At 36.8% G+C, this 12,986-nt stretch overlaps 1 protein-coding gene across 2 annotated transcripts in view; it reads right to left on the bottom strand.

Moving 5' to 3' along the window:
• The window catches only part of RHOA (ras homolog family member A), a 50,181-nt gene that overhangs the window by 35,986 nt on the left and 1,209 nt on the right, over window positions 1-12,986 (bottom strand). The window contains exon 2 of one of the 2 annotated variants that reach the window (XM_037850760.1): window positions 10,590-10,668. The exons of the other annotated variant lie outside the window; for it this stretch is intronic. The gene's annotated coding sequence lies outside the window, so the exon portion shown is untranslated. The remainder of the gene's footprint in view (window positions 1-10,589; window positions 10,669-12,986) is intronic. 2 annotated transcript variants of the gene reach the window in all.

Here is a 12,986-nt window from a genome sequence, read left to right on the forward strand (position 1 = left end):
ACTGCTGAATACTGTCAAGGAATGATTCACTCCTCACATCCCTCCCCTCCATCTCTTTTTAAGGCCAAGAGTAATCCTTCCCTGGCTAAGCCAGCACAAATCTTTCTTCATCCCTCAACTCCTACAGCACTGTGTCTACTCTGTGCTGTTTCCCAAATGACTACGTAAGCCTGCATCACTTGATACTCTGTTCTGGAGCCAGGTGCTTGGGTTCAAAGCAGCTATGATACTTTGGGCAAGTTACCTAACCTTCTATTGCCTCCCCTTCCTCACCTGTACCAATGTAGAAAACAATGGTACCTATTCTTCGGTAGTTGTAATTATTAAATGAGCTAATATAGGAAAGTACCTATATTAAATAATACCTTTCACATACAGCTAATACTTAACTTTTGGATACCATTATTTGTAAGTTCCAATACAAAAGACAAAATCTTCATTTCTATTATTCCCTGACTGAATTAAAGAACTCTAGCTTTCCCCAGTTAATGGATAAAAATGTGTTGGTATATGAAAGAGTTAATTTTCTAACTTTTTGAAAGGAAACTTTCAAAAGCTCAAGTTACTGAGATTAGACACCAGCCTTCAAATTTACTTCCTCTAAATTACTTCCCTTCTTTTCTGAATTTGCTTTAAGACTTATTCTTCAAGTAGGAAGTCACTTCTTTCCAAACAAGACTTGTAAGCTACAGACCATTGTATACAAAACTTCCTGGTCCCTATATTCACATTATGGAACAAAAACATGGAAGTGGGGGGGGGGGCAGGGGACCAAATGTCTATTTTATCATCTCAGATATGGCAAAGCCTTGAGAAGAACAGTAACCCTGGAATATATTAAAGAGCAGTAGTTTTCAACCATGAAGAAGAGATCCACAATAATTTGTTATCAACAGCTAAAGTACTGAATATCGCAAACAATTTATTTTTTCCATAAATTACAGCAGAGTCAAGGTCATCTGAATATAGTGGTAATGAAAGTTTTACCAGTCTAGCAAATAATTATTTCTTTTCTATAGCATTCTTTTCTTGTATTCTAGTAACCGTTCCTAAGTAGAAGAGAAAGGGCTTGGAAATTGTGCATCACCTTCACTCCATCTTACCTTGTGAATGAAATCAGGAAGGACTGAAGTTAGAGGAAAAAAATCACATGCACTCCAACCTCTACAGATTCTGGAAGGGGCGAGCTGACTGGTGTTAACTGAGAGCTCCAGGTGATTCTGATCCACCTCCTCTTCCCACTCAAAACACTATCACTAACCTTACTTGACCACAAATTACACTTGGGTTTCTTCAAAATCTGCATGTCTGTGTGTGTCTCATAAGCATACAGCATCTACTTTATGAACTACTTAATAAAATAAAAAATATTCATTATATAGACAGGTCCCACGTAAATCAGCCAAACTATAAGGTTCCACCAGAAATTAATTTTAGTTATAGGTGACAACAGAGGGCAGACTAAATAGCAGTTAAAAGCACCAACTCTGGAGTCACACAGCTTGGAAGTTAATCCTGGCTCTATCACTTACTAGCTTTGTGCCTTTTTATTACCACTTTTCTTATCTGTGAAGTGGGGACAATGGAACCTTCTCAATAGGATTAGTATGAACATTAGATAAGATACTACATGAAAAGAGTTTAAGTAAGCAATAAATGTTTGTTATTATTAGTTGGGTCTTATTTTGGACAAACAGCAATCTCTTCCTTCAAATTCCAACTATTCAGAACTTGAAAACCAGTTTATAATATGGCCTGACCTGAAAAAAGTGGTCTTCCAAAAAGAAACTTTACCAGTCTAGCAAATAATTATTATTTTCTAGGTGCCCACCCCATCCACACCTCATCCCATCCTCTTCTTTCCTATAAAAAACACTTAGTCTACCTCCCATTGCCCAGAACTAAAGGCACAAATTCCCTATTCAAGCCTTGCTGTCAGATGTTTCTAAATTCATAATTCTTCAAATTTTAGAAAGGTTAACATGGTGCAAATGCCAAATACTATGTAATATACGCAGCAGGTTAATAGTTCTTCGGTAAAATAAATGAATATTCACACTAAGTAGTATAAAGACTAAAGTTATCAGTTCAGGTCAGGTTTTCCCTTGAAAGGAGTTTTTAAAAATAAAAAGAATGCTCTGGTTTTCAAAACTTTCTGAATTGCATTTATAAAAATCTTTTTCCCGATGCCCATATGTTTTACACACACACACACACACACACACACACACACACACACACACACACCTCTTAATACTTTTTAAACACCTTTTCCAGTGCCCTGAGTTTTCCATGACTAATAACCATGCTCTTACCTCAGAGAAGCAGACTGCGCTCCTCCTGATTATTTCTCATATGAAATCAAAGCAAAACAGGCTTCTCTCTCTCTAAGCAAACTCTGCGGGTAAACTCACTGCCCTCCTCCCTATGTGGGACCTGACTCCCAGGGGTGTATATCTCTTCCCTTCTTTTCTGAATTGGCCTTAAGTCTTATTCTTCAAGTAGAAAGTCACTTCTTATCAAACAAGACTTGTAAGCTACAGACCATTGTATATAAAACTCCCAGGGATGAGCCTGGATCTGGCATTGTGGGATTGACAAAGTCTTCTTATCCAAAAGGGGGAAGAGAAATGAAACAAAATAAAGTGGCTGAGAGATTTCAAATGGAGTCGAGAGGTCATTCTGGAGGTTCTTCTTATGGGTTATACAGATAGCCCTTTTTAGTTTTTAGTGAATAGCTAGAAAGAAATAACCTGAAACTACTGAACTGCAACCCATAGCCTTGATTCTTGAAGATGACTGTACAACTATGTAGCTTACATGGTATGACCATGTGATTGTGAAAACCTTGTGGCTCACCCTCCCTTTATCCAGTGTATGGACAGATGAATAGAAAAATGTAAACAAAAATTAAATGAATAATAGGGGGGTGGGGTGTTTTGGTAGTTTTTCTTTACTTGTATTTTTATTCTTATTTTTATTTTTTGGAGTAATGAGAATGTTCAAAAATTGACTTTGGTGATGAATGCACAACTATATGATGGCACTATGAACAACTGATTGTATACTGTGGATGATTGTAGGGTATCTGAATATATCTCAATAAAACTGAATTGAAAAAAAAAGCTTTAAATTAGAGACGTATTGAGAGTTGGATGTGTTATTGTTTTAAGCTAAATTCCACAATCTGAATTCTACAACCTAAATTAGCTGAATAATTTTGGTAACTCGTTTAGGGACTACACATTTCACAATACTTATTTTCTCAGGCTCATGGTAAATCTGCCTCTGCACAATTTTTAGCTTATTTTTACTAGATAAGAAGCCACCAAAAAAGACTGAGGTGATGAAGGATAGCTATGCTACTCCCTCACATCCTTGCCACCAGAGTTATAATGAATGCATTATACAGACATTTATCAGCCAAACTTTATCATTATAAGCAAGCACAAAACAGTTCTCCAAAAAATAATTCAAGCGTATAACTATGCTTTTTCTGCCAGATCAGGATGTTTACAACATTTTGTAAAGATAATGAATAAATTTCTATGCAGATAAAACAATTACAGATTTTAAAATAACCAATTCAACATACTTGAGATAATTACAATTTTACCACATAATTCTTCAAAGGGGCTAATTATGCAAAAGAAACAGTGAAGATTAGAGCAAGCATTCTACCATTTCTCAACCACCTGACACACAAAAGCATTTAATACAGAACAGTTTCGGACATGAATTAATTTTCACTTTCTTACTGCATTCATTACTTTAAAGATATAAAATGCAAAGGACAATTACACCTCCCAAAGGCTCAACAGTAAATCAAAACAAAACAACGGAAAGATTAAAAACAAAACAAAAAAAACAGTGGACACAACAGATTAGAAGTTATTAAACTGATAATACTTAACCATCTTATTGACATCAGTATGCCTGTTACATATTCAAGTGGTTTTTAAATTTCATTTCTACAAGTTGCTATAAAACAGTATTGTAAGATGACTACTACAAAAGCAAAAGTTGTCAAGTCTTTTGGAAAATAAACTTGAAAATTTTGAAGGAAACTTTATGAAATACTTTGAATTCCATTAAAAGGAATGACGGTCCTACTGTACATGAACACTTCCTCCCCACCCCGGGTTTTGCCAATGTTAGTTTCTGTGGGAGAGAGTAGTGTCAATTCAAAGGGTACAAAAAATATTTTGCATGAAATCTGGGTATGAAATCTGGATATGTATGTATGAAATATATCCCAAGATAGTAACTTACGAAATTATAAAACTCAGCATATAACTACACTGGGCCAAAACAATAAAATACTCTAAAACTCAGGTTATTAAGCCATGTTTCTTCCTTCTCTTTTTTTCCTCACCCTGAATGCACCCCAACTACCCTTCTAACACTTAGATAACCTCATACTTAAGGCTAAATCACTGCTTCTCTGAAAGCCTTCACTGGGCTCCTAACTCAGCTCCCCTACCATACCCACCTCACATGTCTCTCTGCCTTACTTATCACACTATCTAAAGTTTCTTCCTGCGGAACTCCATTGGTACAGGAACCATACCTGTCTCATACACCATTATTGTACAAGCACAAGCACAAGAACATAACAGTGAAGTGCTCAAATAATCTGTTGAAAAACAAACTTCCAGGAGCAAAGAAATTTCATATAACCAATTTGCTGCACACAGATTTTAAAAAGAAAATGGTCACAAAATCAGCTGTGAACAACAGCACTAAGGCTATCCCCCAAGATACTGTTTTAGCAGTTCAAGACCACCCTCATAGAATTATAAAACCCCTCATATAACCAGAAACTTCAATTACCTGTAATACAGTACATGTTAAAATTCAGATCCTCCCTCTGAATTTATCTGCTCTCACTTTAGACAATTCTGTAAGACTAACAGGTCAGTAGCTTCAGTTCACAGCAGTTTAGAAAAATACATGCTTGGGAGAGAAAGAAGTGCAATCTGCGGCAAGGATGTACAGGACAGAAAATCCTGTAAAAGTCAGGTTCTGAGACAGAAACTAGATTATACCTTACCAGAAGCTGGGGGTGGGGGGTGGGGGGGGGAACGGGGAGTTACTGCTTAATGGGTAGAGTTTCTGGGGTGATGAAAAGTTTTGATAATGGATGGTGGTGACAGCAGCACAATATTTGAATGTTAATATCACTGAATTGTATGTGTGTGAAAGTAATTAAAATGGGAAATTTTGTGTTGCATATATGTTACTACACTAAGTCTTTTAAATAAGAGTATATTCATATCTGCTTCTCATGAGGTTGCTCAAAAGAATGAAGTAGAAATATTGTTACCAGTTATAAAAGATGATATGCTCTCTACATAAAATTTAAAGAAATATATTTAACCAAATATTAATATATATAATTTAATATAAATTGGGGGGAGGGGGAGTCAGGCTCAGAAATGTAAAATGGGGGTAGGGTGGCATTCACATCAGGCCAAACTCTTAAAGCAGGGCATCAGATTCCAAGGGCAGAACTCAAAAACCCCTTAGGAAGAAAACCTTCAATGATTACATAGGAAGGGTCAATGTCAGTTCAAAGGCCCTCTTTTCTTCATCAGTAAGACCCCTGAAAATCAAGAGCAGCAGACCTAAGGCACACAAAGGCAAGCAAAGCAGAAAGAGGACAGACTCCAAGTTACTGCCAAGTGAGAATCACCCCAAATTTAAGTTCTTCCTTTGTGGGGGAGGGACAAAGAACACTCCTGAAAGCACATACCTTCAGGCTTCCTAAATAAGAGCACCAAATCACCCACCCCAAATTGTAAATATTACAGGGTTAACCTTATGGGAGCACAGTAGCAGGATGTGACTGTGTGCAGCCTAACCTACTTAAGACAATATTTTTACTTACCACAGATAATGCTTATCTGCAGGAATGACAAGAGATGAATAAACCAATAGGAAGGCCCTAGGTGCTGCCAAATGGCCTGTTAGGGTTCTCAATAATGGAAATGGGCAGCCAGGCACCTTGAATTCTGGCATAAACATCTCAGGCAGGGACCAACTGCTCTTCCTCTCAAGGCTCCACAACCAGCTGTTTGAAAACAAAGACTTGAAGGTTTCACCTGAACCCACTCACAGAAAGGAAACTCTTCAGAGTGGAGTCTGAGCAGCTATACTTTTAAATATCTTGCCAAATAAAATCCCTGAGATCTATTGTTAAGGGGAAAAAGCAAGACGCAGAACAGTGTGTGATATGCTAGTATATACAAAGAAAAAAAAAATTCATAACATATGCATATAGGCACAGTGTCTCTGAAAGGATACACAGTAAAGTGACAGTGGTTTTCTCTGAAATAAGGACCTGGGTGGCTGGGAGACTGAGATGAAACAAAGTCATACTTTTCATTGTGTTCCATATATATGCTTTACCTACAACCCCTTTCACAATATTTTTAAAGACCCAAAGATAACACTACTAGGAGAGAAGGAGGACTGCGGCTCTGGGATAGGAAGAATATATATGTATTTCTAATTGTAAACTTCATTGTTTATAATTTTGACCACATATATATATATATTTTTAATAAAAAACTAATTTAAAAAGAAGTCTTTAAAGCCTCCCAAGGAAATGTTGTGTCTTGATTAGGTGACGATTACACAGGTATATATACATTTATCAAAACTTACCCACTGTCACTTAAATTGGGTGCATTCTATTGTACGCAAAATTACCTCAAAGTGCTTTTTTAAAAAAATTCTCCCAAGGCAGTTCCAGTATAGCCAAGTTTAGGAATCACTGTTCTAAAACACCAGGAATCCTGTTCTGTCCCCCAAGAGTTGGTTCTTAGAGTTCCGGGGGAAAAAAAAATCTCTTCCAAATTGGAGTGAAGAACTGTAGTCATTAGGTACTATAAAATGTAACCTGAATAGTGAAAAACTGAAGGGCTGTACATCTAGTACTGGGGCTAAGTGTTTCTTTCTCACTAAACCCTCACAGCACTCCGTTATCATCCCCTTTCCACGCAAGAGGAAACTGAGTTACAAAGGATCACATTACTGTTCAGGGTCACAAGTCATCTACGTCAGAGCTAGCATTTAGCAATGTCAGCCTCTCTCCAGAGCCCAGGCTCTTAACTAAGATGCTCCACTGCCTTCCTTTTCTGAACTTAAGACTTATGAAAGACAAACAGAACTTCCTTCGGAGTAACGGGTAAAATTAACCAAGAGATTTCATCCAAAAAATAACTTTTCCACAAAAAACTGCAAAAGCAGTATTTCAAACAAAGCTGCCAAATCTCATAGTAAAATTATCTCATAGCAAAAAACTGTATATTAAAGGGTTACAACATTAAATATCTATCTTAAATTTATTTCTTTAGCCTATCAAAGCCCAAATCACAAACAACAGGATTATGTAAAAGTACCCCGGAAAAGTGATAGAGCTTTTGCTCTATGGGCCCAGAGGAGACAACACAGAACCACAACTCATCTGCACAGCTGCCACAAGAATATAGTAGAAATAACAATGTACACATAATGAAAGTAGAATTTTCAAACCATACGCTTAAAGTCAAAACACAGAGAAGCAATTTTTAAAATTGGGTCAGAGATTGTGTCTTAGAGCAGTTAGGAGCTTCAGGAGATAAAATCTATATATTTTGTCCCTCCCTATTGCAAAAATTCCTGTTTTTACATGGAGACTGCTTTTAGGGACTCACTATTAAGTTGACAAACCGGCCCAGAACATTTCCCCATAGTTTTTAGGGAATTATGGTCAGGATGCAGGTTTAGCAAAATCAGAAAACCTAATTGATGGAAAGTATAATTTCTAAAGAATGAGAAGCCCAAGGAGAAAAATCGACTGTGCATAAACGTGTACATAGCACACAGTCAGGCTTCTGACTTCATGAAAGAAGACTTCTCAGCCACAGTCCTGCCACACATGCAAAGCAGAACTGGCATGAATTCAAAGTTGTTCAAGAACACTTTGGTTATGAAGGGTGATGACAGCAGGAAATGGTGGGGAAAAAAGTCTCCACCTGGCCATCTACTCTTCTACCTTCACATCCACTTGGGAGAGTACCATCTCAGCTGCTACTATGTACCACTGCTTAGAGTTAGAATTAAATGATCCCAGAGTCAAAGAAAGGTCGAGTCACTACAACCCAAAAATGAATTTAGAAAATTTGTGATTTACGCGGTCTTGTGGTGAAGCTAGTATTTATAAGGTCAAATAACATCTATAAAAATTACTGTAAAATTCTAAGACATAACAGAAGCCCTCCAACATACTAACTCCTATGGTGAAACAAAAAAAGACAAAAAATGAATGCTAAGCACTGTTTTTCTCCTATTCATTCAGATGACAGGAAAGAAATTTATGCTAACTTTAAGCTTGCTATGAAGAAAATCCTTATTTGTCATTGTTTAGGCAAAGAGTCACTGTAAAAATACAATGCACTGATGCTCTGAAAGAAAAATATTCCTGAAGAATCTCTATTAAAAAATTCAGGACAAGTATTTCTACCAAGGGAAAAAACTAACATGCATTAAACATTGTGCTCTTCATCCATCTAAAACTCCTATAAAATGGTATTATCCCCATTTTACAGATGAAGACCCTGAGGCTCAGAAAAATACAATAATCTGCTTAATGAGCTACAACCTCATCTATGACACAACTGCCTTTGTAGTTATATGGACATGAGAATTTCTGGTAAAGAATCTGGTTTAAGCAAACCTACAGAACAAAAGAGTAACCTTTTTTTTTTTCTTCAATAATATAGAAATAACGATTGAGAAAACTTTGTAACAGTCTGCCCTATTACAGAAGCAGCCATTAATCAAACTACCCTGAAGCAGATACTATGAACCATTTCCAGCCTGTTGCACAGCAACACAGTATATATCCAATCATACTGGTCCACTGGACCAGCTCAGTTGTGCCCCTATACCCAGTAGCTGCATGAAGCTAATCTGGCCATGAATCAGAGCTTTAAAAAACCACATCTTCCAATTTTTCAGCAAAGCCTATTAACACTCCTTTTCCACTTCACAGAACCTTCACTGTTACCTCTCCTGCCCAAGCCATGATCATCCATCACTGGACTTGATTTCCTAGCTTCCATTTTTGCCTCCCTATAGTCTGTTCTCCATAAAGCAGCCAAAAATATAGATCAGATCACATCACTTCCCTGTTTCAAAATCCCTTCAATGGCTTTCCAAGTCACTGAATAAACTCTCGACTCCCAGTTACTACATAATCTGGCCCCTGCCTGCTTCTATAACTTTATTTCTCCCATTCCACCCCCTTGCTCTTTAGGCTCCAGCCATTCAAGCCATTTTGTTGTTCCCCTAAAAAAAGAACAAGTGTATTCCCACCTCAGGTCTTTGCACTTGCTAATTTCTCTGCTTAGAAAGTTCTACCTAATCCTTTGTATGGCTTGCTCTTTCCCTTTTGTCCAGGTCTCTAATCATGTAATCTTCTAAACGTGACAAACATCTTTTTGCTTAAAATAGGTAGGCCTTCTTTATCCCCATCCCCTTACCAGACTTTATTCTTCTTAATAGCAGTTATCAGCTAATAAATTATATTGAATGTATAATTATTAGTATAATCACTAGTCTCCCCTACATGAGGGTAGGGACCGTCTTTGTTTTCTTCAGATATAGACCAGAAAGTGCCTGGCATACAGCAGCTACTCAGTAACCATGTACTGAATGAATGAATGAGTGAATGAATGAATCTTGATAAAACCACAAGCTAGCTTGGCCATCCCACTTAACATATCAAAGAGGAGGTCACACAAAAGAGCAGGTCAAAGCCAAATAAAACCATTACCAGCAAGTCGCCTTTACTGCCCAGCCCAACTCACCACAGGAGAACACTCATCCCCTTAACAGCTCACTTCTCCATATACAGAGCGCCCTCAGACCCAAGGAGAACAAGAGAAGATGGCTAGCATGAGGCTAGACCAGGATGTTTATTAGACTATCAATTAAATTGAGAAACCTCTAACCATTTCTCTTATTTATAAACATTTGAAAATATCTGAACAACCCCTAGGATGGGCTGTTATGCCTGTTGTTAACAGTGCTCCTTCCCAAGCCAGTGTCACTGCTGACCTCTCTGGGTAAGAGGGAAGATTGTCCTCTGATCCTCATTCTCTAGTTGGCTCATTTTCTATTGATAATTAGATCTATCCACAGTACAGGCAGTAAATTGTACGATGATCAAACTACTCAATCAAAAAAAATGAAAAAACTCAAAGAAGAAAAATGAAAAGGGTAAGATAGAATGGTCTCTTACTTCTGTAAGAGACGCATACTTGTAATATAGTGAGCCCATCTCCTCAAAAATTAAGTAAAAGAGAGGTTAGGAAATATATCTTTACCTATGGAAAAGAATCACTTAGAAGAAAGGAAGTTAGAGTAGTATCCTATGGAGATGTAGAAAATAAGACCAGAGTGAAAAGTTTTGGAGTAAGATAAAGATCTTGAGATTGGAGGATAAGAGAATAGTGATGCACCCACATTTCCCTAGAACTTACATTAATTATCATCTCTCTTCCACAAGGAAGGGCAAATACAAGTTTCTATTTACATACCTTACAAATGTGCTGCAAAATTCACAGCCTGTGTGGCAGAAGCTCTACAAAGCACCTTAGACTTCTCAGATGAAAGGCACTATAAAAATATAAAAAAAATCAGGAATCATGTCTATCCATTTTACAAGGAAAAAACAAATAACAGGATGTAAAAGGGCTTGCCCAAAGTTCCATGAAGTAATTTAAAAGTCCAGGAAAGGAAACAAGTGCAGAGTGTAATTTCTAATTGACCTGTTGTACAATTTATCACATTTATACAAGTCTTGGCATCCTTCACTTAATACAAAATGTACACAACTTTATTTTCCAAATATTATAAATTAATCTTGTCCTTTTTAAACCTACCACCTACTCCACCATGAACATTTAATACTTGTTTTATCAAATTATATTTCCTTTTTAATGCAAGCATTACAGAGAAATTATAGGCTGAAAAGTATATGTTAGAAAACCAGTGGCTTCATAAAAACAGGTTGAAGTCATTAGGCCAAAGATAGTCATATTTAAAAAAATCCTTCTGATATTTCTATCAGAAACAATAGTATTAGAGTACTATTTAAAGTCAGAATGGACTCAGATCAATTCCTACTCACAGCAAGTATTTCGTGTTTTGTTTTTTTTTAAACATCAAATCACATCATTCTCCTGCTAAAAAACATCTGATTTCTCATCTCAGAATAAACCCAAGGAACTTCCCATGTCCTAAAGAATTTCATCTCTACCCATCTATCCAATCTCACCTTTTGTCTCACTTTTCCCTTCATTCACTGCACTCTAAACTTATTTCACTGGCTGCTTCTGTTCTCATTTTTCCCTTTACTTAAGACACTACCATAAATTCAGTGTATTTAGCTTATCCACCTTCACATTAAAAAAAAAAAAATCAAGCTCAATTTGCTACCAACTGGCTGCAATTTAACAGTGTATCTTATATTTTGATGATTATTGGCTACAAAAATGTATTCAGAATCATCTGAAGGAAGCACCAACAAACTGAGACCAACACCCAGAATGAGAAGCTTTAGTGCCTGATTTTTAGTTACATGACTACCATAATTCTGAGATAGTAGGCTGTCACTGAATACTATAGTAGTACAGATTAAAAATGAGTCATTTGAAATAGGAACATGTGAAATAGAGATTTTAATTACAAATTTTCAACTGTCATGGAAATTTTAATTTACTAACCTCATAAATACTTAATAATGAGCATGTCCCCAAAGGGCAGAGTATGGTAATGTTCAATATTAATATATTTAAAATTTAGTTAATATGTAGGTAGGTAGGTGCAGGCAAACTGAATTCCACTGACCACAGGAATAAGGGGATAAACTGAGTGATAAGAGAGGACAAAATATTTAGGGATCTTTAAAAACTACCAATATATGGCCAATTTTAAATTCCAATGATCATGTACCATTTTCCATTATCACCAGTAGCCATTACTCAATTAAACATCTGGTGCTATCCACAGAAGCCCATCAAATCCAAATAGCAGTTCTGACAGTTAACAAATTTCTCAGCTCTAGCATAATTAAGACCCAAAGCAGCACCCCACCACTTCCTCCTGTCACTGCTTAAACTCCACCCCATGGACAGGAAACACCTGACAACCTACCTGTTTTCACTCTCCTCACAGCTTACACTCCATGCCCAGGATAAACTTTTAAAATATGGGCAATCAGCATGGTTTGATAGGAGAAAACACTGGACTAAGTTCGAGGTCCTGAATTTTAGCTGATTCTAAGACAGCTGTTTGGGAATACATGAAAATATGCTACAGAGAAAATATTTCTGGTCTGCCTCTGACTCAACACATGACCTTGGGAAATTTACTTAAGTCTCTGGTGCTCAGCTTCCTCATCTGCAAATGGGAGGGAGAGGACTGGACTAGAAGTCCAGAAGACTTCTTTCAGTTCTAAAATTATGGATCTATGAAGAAGTCGTTTAACGCTATATTCCTACTCTCTTCTTCCCTCCTGTAAAGATATTTATGAGAACACAAGCTGTAAGTCTAGGACTAGCCATTGACTCAAAGCAAGTTCCACGTTATCTATTTTTTCCCCCAAGAGTCACCAAAGCTCTACAAAAGCAGATGGAAATGCCCCCGAAAACCATTTACCAAGAGATCCTTTAATAAGTCATCTTTTACAATTAAGAACTAGTCTTGTATTTTCAGACCAAACAATACCACTTGTGCCCAAATGCTCAAAACGGCATCTCCACCAATGTAGTCATGTTTAAGGTGACAATCATGCACATGGTACAGATTACATATTTGGGTGTGTGACATTAAGTGTTTGAAAATTCTCACTGCATACATTTTAAAGAATGGTTTTAAAAACAAAAGTATTTTTCCCATTCATATCTGGCAGAGAGGACTTTAGTCTAATTACA

The sequence above is a fragment of the Choloepus didactylus genome, chromosome 1 (assembly GCF_015220235.1).
Source record: "Choloepus didactylus isolate mChoDid1 chromosome 1, mChoDid1.pri, whole genome shotgun sequence".
Taxonomy (NCBI): Eukaryota; Metazoa; Chordata; class Mammalia; order Pilosa; family Megalonychidae; genus Choloepus; species Choloepus didactylus.